The sequence below is a fragment of the Cervus elaphus genome, chromosome 4 (genome assembly GCF_910594005.1).
Source record: "Cervus elaphus chromosome 4, mCerEla1.1, whole genome shotgun sequence".
Classification (NCBI taxonomy): domain Eukaryota; kingdom Metazoa; phylum Chordata; class Mammalia; order Artiodactyla; family Cervidae; genus Cervus; species Cervus elaphus.
The window spans coordinates 64,068,620-64,081,541 of record NC_057818.1 but is presented as its reverse complement, the minus strand read 5'-3'; the positions used below and the strand labels follow the sequence as shown (position 1 = coordinate 64,081,541).

The following is a 12,922-nucleotide window of genomic DNA, read 5'->3' as shown; positions in this document are numbered from 1 at the left end:
TAGGACAGCTCACAGGATATGGCTCAGAATATTGTCTATAGCTCTTGAGGGTGAACTAAAGGTCCTTGACTATGTCTAATGACTACATTATTATTTAGTCCTCTTTGATTGTTTTCCTTTGTTTCAGCATTTCTCCCTTCTCTGATCAAACTTATTCTTTGACTACAGTGTTCCACAGGCAAAAGGCAGGCAGAGAACATGGTGTGGGGGGCAAGGACCAAAGCATGAAGTCCTAATCACTGGACCACCTGGGAATTCCCAAGTCTTCACCAACTTTTAACAAGTGTCCAGTGGATTTTTTTTTTCTTTGTTACTTGTTCCAGAACCTGCACTGTTAAACACTCAGAGCCATACCATTTATTCTAGGATTCCACACTCAGATGGGTTTTTACTGATGATGTACTTTAAGAAAAAAAAAGAGAAAGAACATGCTGAAGTGATGAAGGTTTGGAGATAAGGGAGGGAAGGGATGGGCCAGGAAGGACCTCTCTGCTCAGCCCTGGGAACCATCTCAATAACTAGGTCCTGTTATCTGCCCTCTGGACTCATTTTTACCATCAACTCTGTGTTTCCAACACAATAACCATTAGCCATGCTTAGCTCTTTAAAATTTAATTAATTAAGAATTAAGGTAAGCTCCCAGGATCGCATCTGGAGAATGGCTTGTATTCTGCCGGCTTCGGAGTCAGGAGGGAAAGCCTGGCAGAGGTACCCATTCCATTCCCAGTTTGCTCAGTATCTGGTCATTGGAAGACACTCTGCAACAAGAGAAGAAAAAGAAAAAAAAAGAATTAAGGTCGTACTGAATAACACAGGGAATTGTATTCAGTATCCTGAGATAAACCATAATGGAAAAGAATATTTTTAAAATATTTATATATATGTATAGCTTTGTCACTTTGTTATACAGCAGAAATTAACACAACATTGTAAATCAACTTTATTTCAATTAAAAAAAAAAAAAAAACAGGTGGGAAAAAAAAATTCACCTCCTTAGTCTGAAGTTACCAGGCAAAATACAGGATGATCAGTTAAATCTGAAGCTCAGGAAATTCCCCAGTGGTCCAATGGTTATGACCACATTTCCACTGTAAGGGGCATGGGTTTGATTCCTGGTGGGGTGACTAAGATCCTGAGAGTCTTGCAGCAAGGCAAACAAAACAAAACAAAGAGAATTCCTTCAAGATCTTGTAAGGAGTCACAGGACCCACCAAGATTAGTCTTGTGTGTGTATGAGTTGCTTCTGTTCATATTTAAACTCTTTAAGTATTTAAAGAGTTCCTGTCCAACTCTTTGCCAGGCTCCTCTGTCCTTGGGATTTCCCAGGCAAGAATACTGGAGTGGGTTGCCATTTCCTTCTCCAGGGGATCTTCCTGACCCAGGGATCAAAGTTGGGTCTCCTGCATTGCAGAGGAATTCTTTATTTTCTGAGCCCTGCTGATCCTCAGATTCAGCTGGAATAAAGTCTTCCATTTTTTTCTTAGATCGACTGACTTTCCATTGACAGGGAAGAGGTCTAGAAAATATTCAAAGGCATTACAGCTTCTGAAAAAGAGGTTTCAGATGTCCAACTCACTTCAAAGAACTGAGTCTCATAAGCTAGGTACAAAAAGATATTTTTAACACATAGAACAAAGAGCATTTAACAGGGAATTCCTCTTGGATGACTAGAATCCTGAAGAGGTTTGGGGTGGGGCTTAATCTCATTTTCTTTTTTATCTGTTTAGGATTTACAAGGGCAGTTTTTTTAGTTTCCAAAATCCAATTTCACTGATTATTCCTGAAGACTTCTTGTGAGCAATTTATTTATTCATTAGGTATTAGCTGAAATCTATTTTCTGGGTCCTAACTCACTGGTAAGAAAGGGAGATATAATCCCTTAGTACTTGGGGTCCGTGCTCAAGGACTCAGAACCTGAGAAAGCCAAGAGCTGTATATGGCCACTGGGTGGTGGGGATGGTACAGGTGACTCCCCTGATTTGAGATCCTCTGAAAGATATTCTAAAGAAAGCTTTGGGAGGGAAAACTTTTTCCTCTTTCAAAGAGGTCTAGTAGTTGAAGGCCAGAAAACTAACAGCGAAATTAACAGGAGAAAAGAAGCTTATTAACAAGTGCATGAGGGACCTCCCGCTATTGAGAAACTAGAGGAACTTTTACATAAAGCTTCCCTGGTGGCTCAGATGGTGTAGAATCCGCCTGCAATGCAGGAGACCTGGGTTTGACCCCTGGGTTGGGAAATCCCCTGGAGAAGGAAATGGCAACCCACTCCAGTACCCTTGCCTAGAGAAGCCCATGGACAGAGGAGCCTGGCGGGCCACAGTCCACCATGTCTCAAAGAGTCGGACACGACTGGGCAATTAACACTTGAACTGAAGGAGGCTGTATAGGGGCTTCAGTCGGAGGGTACAGAAAGTTCTGTGGGGCCTTCTGATGCTCGGGCTATGGCCTTCTGCCTTGGCAACTGATTTACAGGAAACTTCCCTTGCAGGAGGTGGTTGAGGGCAGCTGTTTTCTGGGGAGGAAGATGAAGCTTATCTAAGATTTCTTTCTGCATCTTCAGCAGCTGAATTGTTTTTATTTGGGGATAGATATAATTTGGGGACAAAAGGAACTTCCCTGGTGGTCCAGTGTTAAAGACTGCTTCCACTGCAGGGGGTGCGGGTTGAAATCTCTAGTTGGGGAACTCAGGTTTGCATTTGCCTCACAGCACAGTCCAAAAAAACAAACAACACACACACAAATAAGGATAATTTGGGAATTAAAGATTATTTTACCTGAACTCTGGGATTCCATGTGGGCCCCCATTTCAAAGGGAAGTAAGACAGGCAAGCATAGTAGGGTGGGGGTATGTAAAGGTGTTGTTAAAACTCACATTAGCAGGATAAAAAGTTTAATCTGAAAAGCTTTGTTTTGGGGGCTAAGGCCTGTGGCTTCTAGCACCTTGGGCAGTGAAAGCATGTAGCAGATACACATTTCACAGATGGGTACCCTGAGACACCGGCAAAGTGTGGTCCCAGCTGACAAATCAGCTAACTGGACAGGAAAGCAAATTTGGGGGTGAATGTGGAGAAAGAAGAGGGGCTAAGTAGACTAGAAACAAATTTTGAGAAAGAGGTGTAAGCCCCCAGGAAGACACATGTCTGCAGTTACCCCCAGGACTTTATTTTGGAGTGAAAACTTCTTTTTAGTGAGTGAAATCTGTGACTCAACATGCGTCAGCTACAGATTGGCACTTGCCATCTACCTCTGCAAGGATTAAATCCGATGCTGCTGCAGCTGCTGACCTTCAACACCTCCTGAAAGGAGCTCAGGGTGGAGAGCAGAACCTGTTGCAGAGAGGAGGCCAATTCTGACTCCAGGTTGGAAACTCTTTCTTTGACTTGCCTTTATTATTATAATCATACTTAATGGCTTGCCTGGAGGACCCTGCCCCTCTGCTTGTCTGCAAACTAAAGTGCCTTTGTTCAGCTCACGGAGAGATAATTTGTTCCTCCCCACCTGTGAACAGGACAGATTAACACACCCCTTCGGAAGGCTGGACATCCCCTTGGAGATGTTTTGCAAGACTGAAGACCCTTCCATTGTACTTCCTCACTTCCTCTCCCTTTCTATTGTGCCTTTTGACTTTAGTTCCTCATTGCTTCTTTCTCTCACATCTGTAAAAGAACCTGGCATCTAGACCCCAATAAGACGGTGATTTTGAGGTGCTAGCCTGCCCTCTTCTCCGTCTGCTGGATTCGGATTATTAAATCTCTTCCTTGCCTCAACACCTCCTCTCTCAGATTCATTGGCCTATTGTGTGGCGAGCAGAGTAACAAAAGGAGGCAGTCTGTACTCCAGGAAAAACTGGCAGGACAGGTCTTCAGAAAGATATTTCCAGGAGTTGATTTTATGAGCCCAGTTCTTGTATCTAGGATATCCCCATATCTAGGAAAGCACTAAAATCCTACATGGTGATGTCTGCTCCTCGTGACTAGTAGAAACTTGCAAAAAAAAAAAAAAAAGTGCTTGATTGCATACACTTCCCCGAAATCACATACATAGCTGACCTTCCCCCTGCCTCTTTGGAGCAGTTTCTCAGAGCTGCCTGAGGTGCTGTCTCTCCAGCTGCGGTCCTCATTTTGCCCCCAAATAAACTTACTTGGGGGCTTCCCTGGTGGCTCAGTGGGTAAAGAATCTGCCTGCAATGCGGGAAACCTGGGTTTGATCCCTGAATGGGGAAGATCCCCTGGAGGAGGGCATGGCAATCTACTCCAGTATTCTTGCCTGGAGAATCCCCATGGACAGAGGAGCCTGGCGGGCTGCAGTCCATGGGGTCGCACAGAGTCGGACACGGCTGTGCGACAATCACAAGCGCGCACACTTCCTTGGCTCCCAACTCTCGCTTCGTGCGTTCTTTTTTAAATCAACACAAGCAATCTGTTGTTTGTGCCACCTGGGCTGTGACTGTCTTCTCCATCAAAGTGGGAACACCTTAAAGCCGACACCAAGGCAGACACATCTCTGGTATCATTCAGCGTGGGTGCTGGTCTGCAGAAAGCTGGCTGAGTGGGTGAAATGGACTCACAGTGATTTCACTGAGCCCTGGTTCAGTCTGAGCAAGTAGCTCAGATTATGGCTTTATTTAGCAAATCCTCATTCCCAGTGCGTAAAGATCATGTACTTTCATTTATTTATCCTGGACATGGCTAATGCAGTTCTCATAGTGACTTAAGGACTCAGAGATGTCAAGCCCCTTGCTTAAAAATCATGGAGCTCCTACAAGCCAGGATTTACACTCGGAGACCTCCAGATCTAATTTGTGTTGTTATCCCCACCTACTGGAGGCTTCTGGTATTTTTTTGTTTTTGTTGGGTTGTTTTTTTTTTTTTGGCCTCAGGTTTGTTATTGTCGTTCAGTCACTTAAGTCTCGTCTGACTCTTTGAGACCCTATGGACTGCAGCATGCCAAGCTTCTCTGTCCTTCACGATCTCTCTGAGTTTGCTCAGACTCATGTCCATTGAGTCCGTGATGCTATCCAACCATCGCATCCTCTGTCGCCTTCTTCTCTTTTGCCTTCAATCTTTCCCAGCATCAGGGTCTTTTCCAAAGAATCCACTCTTTACATCAGGTGGCCAAAGTATTGCCTACCAATTAATGAGATAAGATTAATATGATAAGGTTTTCACAAGTAAGCCATGATGTCAGTCACTTTACATAGTTTTCCCACTATGCCCAATCTCATTTTTTTCCAATGAGGATATTGAAAACTGCATTTTCTTTGTAGGAGATATAAATTAGGATTTAGGATTAACATATGCACACTACTGTATATAAAATAATCAACAAGGACCTACTGTATAGCACAGGAAATTTTATTCAATACTCTGTAATGACCTATATGGGGAAAAAATCTGAAAAAGAATTGAATCAGTTTGTTGGGACCTGAAACTAACACAACATTGTAGATCAACTATACTCCAATAAAAAATCATTTTTTAAAAAATGGGGGTGACCAGGAAAGGAATGAAATTCTCTGGTGGTCCCGTGGCTAAGACTCTGCTTTCACTATCAAGGCAGGGTTAAATCCCTGGTTGGAGACCTCAGATCCAGCATTCCACACAGCACAATGAAAAAAAAAAAAAATTCCAATTTTATGGTGTTATAGTCAGGGTGAGTGAGGGTGGCATAAAATAAGGGGATGCTAGAATCATTCAGATCAGCCTCTTGTGAACAGAGGGGACTGGGGTACATCCCCAAACAAATGATCAAATATCTTTGGAAATATGTGTCCCCAAGTAGGCAAAAGATATGAACAAATAGTCCGTGGAAGTGAAACTCGTTCTGCTGGAAAAAAAACAGTGAGAAACCAAACTGCTGAGACATTGAGGTTGTACTTCAAAGTGAAAAATACTATGGTGACAGTTAAATCCAAAAAGCATTTGCTGGTTCCCCTGGTGGTTCTGAACTGTGGTGCTGATGGAGACTCTTGAGAGCCCCTTGAATTGCAAGTAGATTGAGCCAGTCCATCCTAAAGGAAAGCAACCCTGAAGATTCACTGGAAGGACTGATGCTGAAGCTGAGGCTCCAATACTTTTGCCACCTGATGCGCAATGCTGACTCACTGGAAAAGACCCTGATGCTGGGAAAGATGGAGTGCAGGAGGAGAAGGGGATGACAGAGGATGAGATGGTTGGATGGCATCACCGACTCAGTGGACATGAATTTGAGCAAACTCCAGGAGATGGTGAGGGAAGTCCGGCATGCTGCAGTCCATGGGGTCACAAAGAGTCGGACACAAATTGGCGACTGAGCACCCACACAGAGACGTGTGCAGGTCACTTCGGTCAAACTTGGCTTGTTGATCTGCATCCGTAACCTGTTGTATACACTCGCGTTCCTTTCATACACACTCCCATTCTTCAGACTTAAAGGCCTTGATTGCAGCTGCTAAAGGATCCACCCTGCAAACAAGCCGCTTCCTCCTGCTGCATCTCACTGGGTGGCAGCTTCTCACCTGGAGGAGGATGCTCTGTGAGCATCCCTTTCTGCACTTGCCCTACATCCACTCTGGCCTCTCCGGGATTTGCTCTGGAGCTAGACCACAATGTTCTTTTCAAAACGCGCATAATTATCCTGACCTAAACCCAGCTCAAAAAAAAAAAAAAAAACACATTAATGGAACCAAAGTCCTTGTAAAGGCAAATTCTTACCAGCCCTTACAGGGACTTAAATAACTGTATCCCTGTAAGCTCTGCATCATCATTACCCTTCTGTCTTGTTAGATGTCAGCCCACTCACTGTCCATTATTTCTTTTCTGAAGAGGGCTCTCAGCCTGATCCACTCTGCCTGGAATGCTTTTAGCTAGCTAATCACCACCCTGTGTATCCTTTTAAAGGTAAATGCCATTTCCTCAGAAAATATGTTCCTGACAAGACCAAAGTACCCTCTCTTTTTCTTTGCAAAACAGACCACATTTTTTTTTTTTTTCCAGGGTGGGGAGGGTCATACTCAGAAGCTTCTATTGTAATGATTTTTTTTTTTTTTGAAGATGGGAACTTTAAAAAAAAAAAATGAAATAAAATGTTACAAAATGAACAGGAAGCATACTAGGTATAACCATCTGAACCAATTCCAGACCTTACTGTCAACTGGCAGGAAATAAAGACCAAGGACCATTGGACCAGGAAGATTTGGCCAGAAAAATCCAGGCCGTGGGACACCCTTATAGGTCAAATCGCTCAAGTTCTACAATATAGACTAGAACAAAGGGAATATAGTATTATGGGGAAGGGTCTGGGTGATGGAGAAGCAGAAAAGGGAAGATTGTTCATCGGTCTCTATTTTATTTCATGATGTGATTTTCTCTGCTCTGCTAGGGCCGTAAGTTCCTTGAGAACACATGTCATTCTTGAGTTCACCCATCCCAACAGTAGTAGTGTTTGATATAGCTTCTTGCCCCCACACATGTTTCTCAATCAGAAATGATATCTTCCCATGTGGGACTTAGAGCCATCTGGCCACATCAACAAAGGTGAAGAGATGGTTCTGCCAGGCAAGTGCACTCACAGACCTCTGGGTGGCAGAAGAGGTGACCGAATAAAATACAGGATGTTAAAAAAAAAATTCAGGATGCTCAGTAACATTTGGATTTCGAGTAAACAATGAATCGTCTGCTATTCAAAGAAGCATTTTCATATATTACAGGCTTAAATAACAAGTCATTTCCTCACTTCAATAGCAACTCATTTTTTTTTTTTCCTAAAGAATGTCCCAAATGAGGGTTTCCCTGGTGGCTCAGATAGTAAAGAATTCACTTGCAATGCAGAAGACCCAGGTTCAATCCCTGGGTCAGAAAGATGCCCTGGAGAAGGGAATGGCAACCCACTCCAGTACTCTTGCCTGGGAAATCTCATGGACAGAGGAGCCTGGCTGGCAGGCTACAGTCCATAGGGTTGAAAAGAATTGGACACAACGGAGCTAACACTTTCAAACTTTTGCACATGCCCCAAATATTCAATATATGAGACATTTGTATTAAAACATCATCCATTGTTTATCTGAATTTCAAATTGTACTGCATATCTTATAGTTCACTTGTTCAATCCGGCATGCCATTGGGGAATTCAGCGAGGCATCTCTCCAGAAGGTTTGTACTTTCAGCAAGAACTTGGAATGTGGAAATCTCATCGAAGGGATTGGATCATCATGGCTCTTCATCACTTTCAGAAACTCTGCCAGATCCATGAATTCTCCACAAGGTCTAAACTATGGGCAGGAAGGATGGTTGGACTGGAGGAACTGGCCGGGGCTGGGCGGGTAGTCTGTCCAGAGTGTGCATCCTGCCGGGCTTTTGACCTCCTGTACCAAACTTCTTCATCCACCTCCCCTCACCCCACCCGATATCAATCTCTTTCATTCCCCACCCCCAGCCTCCTTACCATCCTTGTTACTGTTCAGTCGCTCAGTTGCGTCCGACTCTTAGCGACCCCATGGACTGCAGCAGGCCAGGCTTCCCTCTCCATCGCCAACTCCTGGAGTTTACTCAAACTCGTGTCCATGGAGTCAAGTGATGCCATCCAACCATCTCATCCTCTGCTGCCCCCCTTCTCTTCCTGCTCTCAATCTTTCCCAGTATCAGGGGCTTTTCCAATGCATTGGCTCTTAGCATCAGGTGGCCAAAGTATTGGAGCTTCAGCTTTGACATCAGTCCTTCCAGTGAATCTTCAGGTATTTCCCTACCATGGTTACATGCTTTACTTCATCAAGGGCTCAGCTCCAACACTGAGGGGACTTCCGGACTAACCCAGCCAGGACAGCTGCTCCCACACCCATCCCAGTTTACTCTGCCTAGGTGAATTTTCATGGTCCTCATCACCAGACAAACCATCTATACTTGACTACATGCTAATGGGAGCTACCCAGGTGGTACTGGTGATGAAGAACCTGCCTGCCAATGCAGGAGATATAAGAGACTTGGGTTCGACCCCTGGATCAGGAAGGTCTCCTGGAGGAGGCAATGGAAACCCACTCCAGTACTCTTGCCTGGAGAATCCCATGGACAGAGGAGCCTGGCAGGCTACAGTCCATGGGGTCACAAAGAGTCAGACATGACTGAGCAGGCACACACATGCTAATGAGCTGCACCAGAACTGAGAGTTCTTTCATACAATGCTGTAAATGAGTAAAACAAAAATGAACCCGACTTCTTTAGGGTTGGTGATTCATACCATAGGGGTTTGAAAAGACTTGATTATGGCCGTGCTGCAGAAGCAGCATATCTGTTTTAAGATATGGTCTAGAACACAGGCTAAAAGGAAAAGGGAATCAATGAATCTTCAAGTGGAACACAATTTTACTAACACGGTGTTAGCGTAAGTAAAAATTTCCGGGGAATAAGTATGACACCTATAGAGGTGTTTAAAAAAATTATTTGCTTTATTTGGCTGTGCCAGGTCCTAGCTGTGGCATGCAGGACCTGTACTTGTGACATGTGGCATCTCGTTCCCCAGCCAGAGACTGAACCCAGGCCCTCAACATTGGGAACATGGAGTCTTAGCCACTGGACCACCAGGGAAATCCCTAAAGGGAATATTTTACCTCCCTTGGTTCCCAGGATGAGCAGTTCTTAGACTGTAACTCCAGATTCCAATAATGTTGTTAGCTGAAGGGCAATTCTGCTTTTTTTTTTTTTTGGCTCAGAAAAAAATGCAATGTGTTAGACATGCATGGTTTGTACCCAACAATTCGGCTGGACTTAACAATCTCTATGGAGATAGACACAGAGGTAAGTGATTATTCAGCTTCAGTGTCTCATTTGTAGTCCAGGTGAGATCATCCATAATGGAAACTGAGATGTTTCAGGGGCTTCGCTGGTGGCTCATTGATAAAGAATCTGCCTGCAATGCAAGAGGCCTGGGTCTGACCCTTGGTTGGGAAGACCCCTGGGAGAAGGGAATGGCTACCCACTCCAGTATTCTTGCCTGGAGATTCCCATGGACAGAGGAGCCTGGTGGGTTACAGTCCATGGGGTCGCATGCTGCAGGATGTGGCCAGAAAAAGAAAAAAAGAAGAAGAATTAAGTAGTTTAAGAATGCTTGACTCTCTGCCCCTAGCTTCCTCTTGGTAAATTTGCAAGTGGACCACAAGGGCAAGAGAACCTCCAGTTGCGGGTCAGTCACTTGAGCAAGACAATGTTCCAGGGAAGACAGAGGGAAGTCAGCTGGCTTGCAGCAACGGAAGAATGACAGAGAATCTGACCTCCCGCCTTAATGATTAACTGAGACTGTTTCCCTTTAAAGATTGTTTTGGCTGAGGAGATGGCTACAAGTCCACCTTCTCCCCAGATCGCTAGCTTTTCTGAATAAAGCATCTTTCTTCTCTACGGAAGCCTGTCCCTTGATTTATTGTCTGTTGAGTGGCAAGTGGCCAAACCTGCCATCAGCTACAGATCTAACTGCTGGGCTGGGATAGCCAATGGGTCAAAGCTGGTCACCTGCCTCTGAGTTAATATACCCCAGGTGAGGCCTCTATCTTCATGCATGAAGATTAAACTTGGTAATTTATAGTTAGGATGGCTTACTGCTGGAGCCTGGGCTAATGCAGATGTTAAAGCATTGATAGCCTTTTTATTAATTCAGTTGGGTCTGGTTGGGTAGAGTTTAGTAATGCATAGAGAGCGTGGGCAACGCAGGGACATCTAGGCACCTAATCCTCCCAATGTCTGGCTAGACGTAGAAATCCCCCGAGTGATCGGGAGCTCAGAAAGCCAGGGTTCCCTTAATTCTTTCAGAATCAATCAACATTCTTCCTTAGATATGAAACGGCCTAAATATTTCACAACTCGTGAGCAGAACTGCAGTTTGTCTGTGGAGGTATTACGCCACTTAGAGGTTAATTCCTGTAACAGAGGGATAGTATCTAAACTCTCCACAACAGCTTAAAGTGAAAGTGATAAAACTCAGGGCGCCCACATTGTAGGCCGACTGTTCACTTTCTGAGTCACCAGGGAATCCCCCACTTTGTGTGGTTGCCTTAAAAAAAAAAATTTACAATATTGCAAGTCAACTATACTTCAATTTAAAAAAAAAGTTAATGTAAGACTCAACTACTACATTTAAGTTCTGTTTTGATGGCCTGTGTCCTGGGTCTTATCTTATGGGTCACATGATGGATTTCAGAATCTAGTCAACCCTTCACCAGGACCCCCAGCCTCTTCACTGCTCCACCTCCTCTTGCCAGATTCTCCTTCCTGAAGACTAGAGCTCCTTATCTCATATCTCCCATTTTCCTTCTCTGCCTGTGCGCTCAGCTTTCCCAGCAAACAGAGCTCCTTGAAGAAGAGGACCACCAAGTCACGTCCCCTTCCAGCCCTTTGTGCAAGGCTGGATGCAGGCACGAGGCTCGTTAAATGCTTTTGTTGCTTGAATTCACCTCAGAGATCTTAAGCTCCCCTTCTCCTGGTTGGGGCCCAGCTGGCCTTGGGGTCCCCCCACACTGGAGTGTCTCAGGGAGGTACAGACTGTGGGGAGCTGAGTGTGTAAGAGGGCTGGGAGGGAGCAGAGTCTGAGTGGGGCCCCCTGTTTTACATCCCTTCTTAGGGCCCTTGAGATCCATGAATTCAAGTGTCCAGAGGAATAATCAACCAACCATGTATAATGGGAATATGAAAGGGTTTTGTTTGAACCAAACTGAGGACTGTCCTCTGGGAGACAGATGCTCAGATAGTTCTGAGGAACCGCTTCACTGAAGCAAGAGTTTTCAGCTCAGTCTTATACTTTATCCAAACAAAGAACAGACATCAAACATGCCAGAGTGTATTCCTTCAAGGCTCCAAAAAAGACAGACTTAGTACATAGTGAGACAGCGGGACCCTGGTGACAGAGAAGGGCACTTTCTCTTCCAGGGAGCATTAACACGGATGCCGTGAGAACAGAGTTGTTCACCCTCATCTTCAGAACAGATTTCCTTTACCTCAGCGGTTAAAGCAGATGTGCTGTGAGGGTTGGGCAGGCTGTCCTAGTTCACACACAGTTCAGGCTGAATCGTGTATAAGACAGATTGACTTCTCCATTCCTCAATACGTGAACATCTTCTCCATCACAAGCAGCTAAAAATCTTAGAACCATATGATCCAGCAATCCTACCTCTGAGGATATACCCAGAAGAGTTGAAGCCACACTCAGGAAGAGACATGTGTCCACTCGTGTTCACAGCACCATTATTCACAGTAACTAAGACATGAAAGCAACCCCAGTGCCCATTGACCAAAGGATGGTGAAGCCATTGTTGTAGGTACCAATAACAGAGTATATTCAGCATTTAAAGAGAAAGGAGTATAACATGCTACAACATGGATGGACCTAGTGGATATCACACTCAGTAAAATAAACCTGATAGTAAAGGACAAATTTTGGATGATTCCACTGAAATGAAGAACCTGGAGTAGTCAGATTCATCGAGACAGAGAATAGAAAGGTGATTGCCAAGAACTGGGAAAGGATAAAGGGGGATTTGTTGTTGTTGTTGTTGAATGTGTAGTTTCTGTTTGCCAGAGGAAAAATGTACTGGCGTTTGGTTGCACAAAATGTGAATGTACTTAACATGGAAATGGGGTAGGACCCTAGGGTCCTTGACCCCCATGTCCTCTGCCTGCCTTCTGTCTGTGGGATAAGCTTAGCCAAAGAATCAGTTTAATCCAAGAAGTGAGAGCATGCAGAAACAAAGAACAACAGTCAAAAGAGAACAGATAATAATAATGTGGTGACGAGGCATAGTCACAGACCTTTAGTTCCTCCTCAAGGGCTACAGACAGTATGCTGAGAGTGTGTGGAGATGGACATTTCCACCAGCTGCAAGAGAGTAACTAGCTGATGACTGGACTGTAGCCATGAGAACAGCTGCCCCAGTTCTGAGAAACGGCCTCAAGGAAACGGGAACAAA

The 12,922-nt window shown here is 44.5% G+C and overlaps 1 non-coding gene across 1 annotated transcript; it reads left to right on the top strand.

Moving 5' to 3' along the window:
* The first annotated feature begins 633 nt into the window (after positions 1-633).
* LOC122692975 lies at positions 634-769 on the top strand. The gene has a single exon (XR_006340782.1). It is a non-coding gene; the product is annotated as a small nucleolar RNA SNORA7 (small nucleolar RNA).
* Positions 770-12,922: the final 12,153 nt, after the last annotated feature.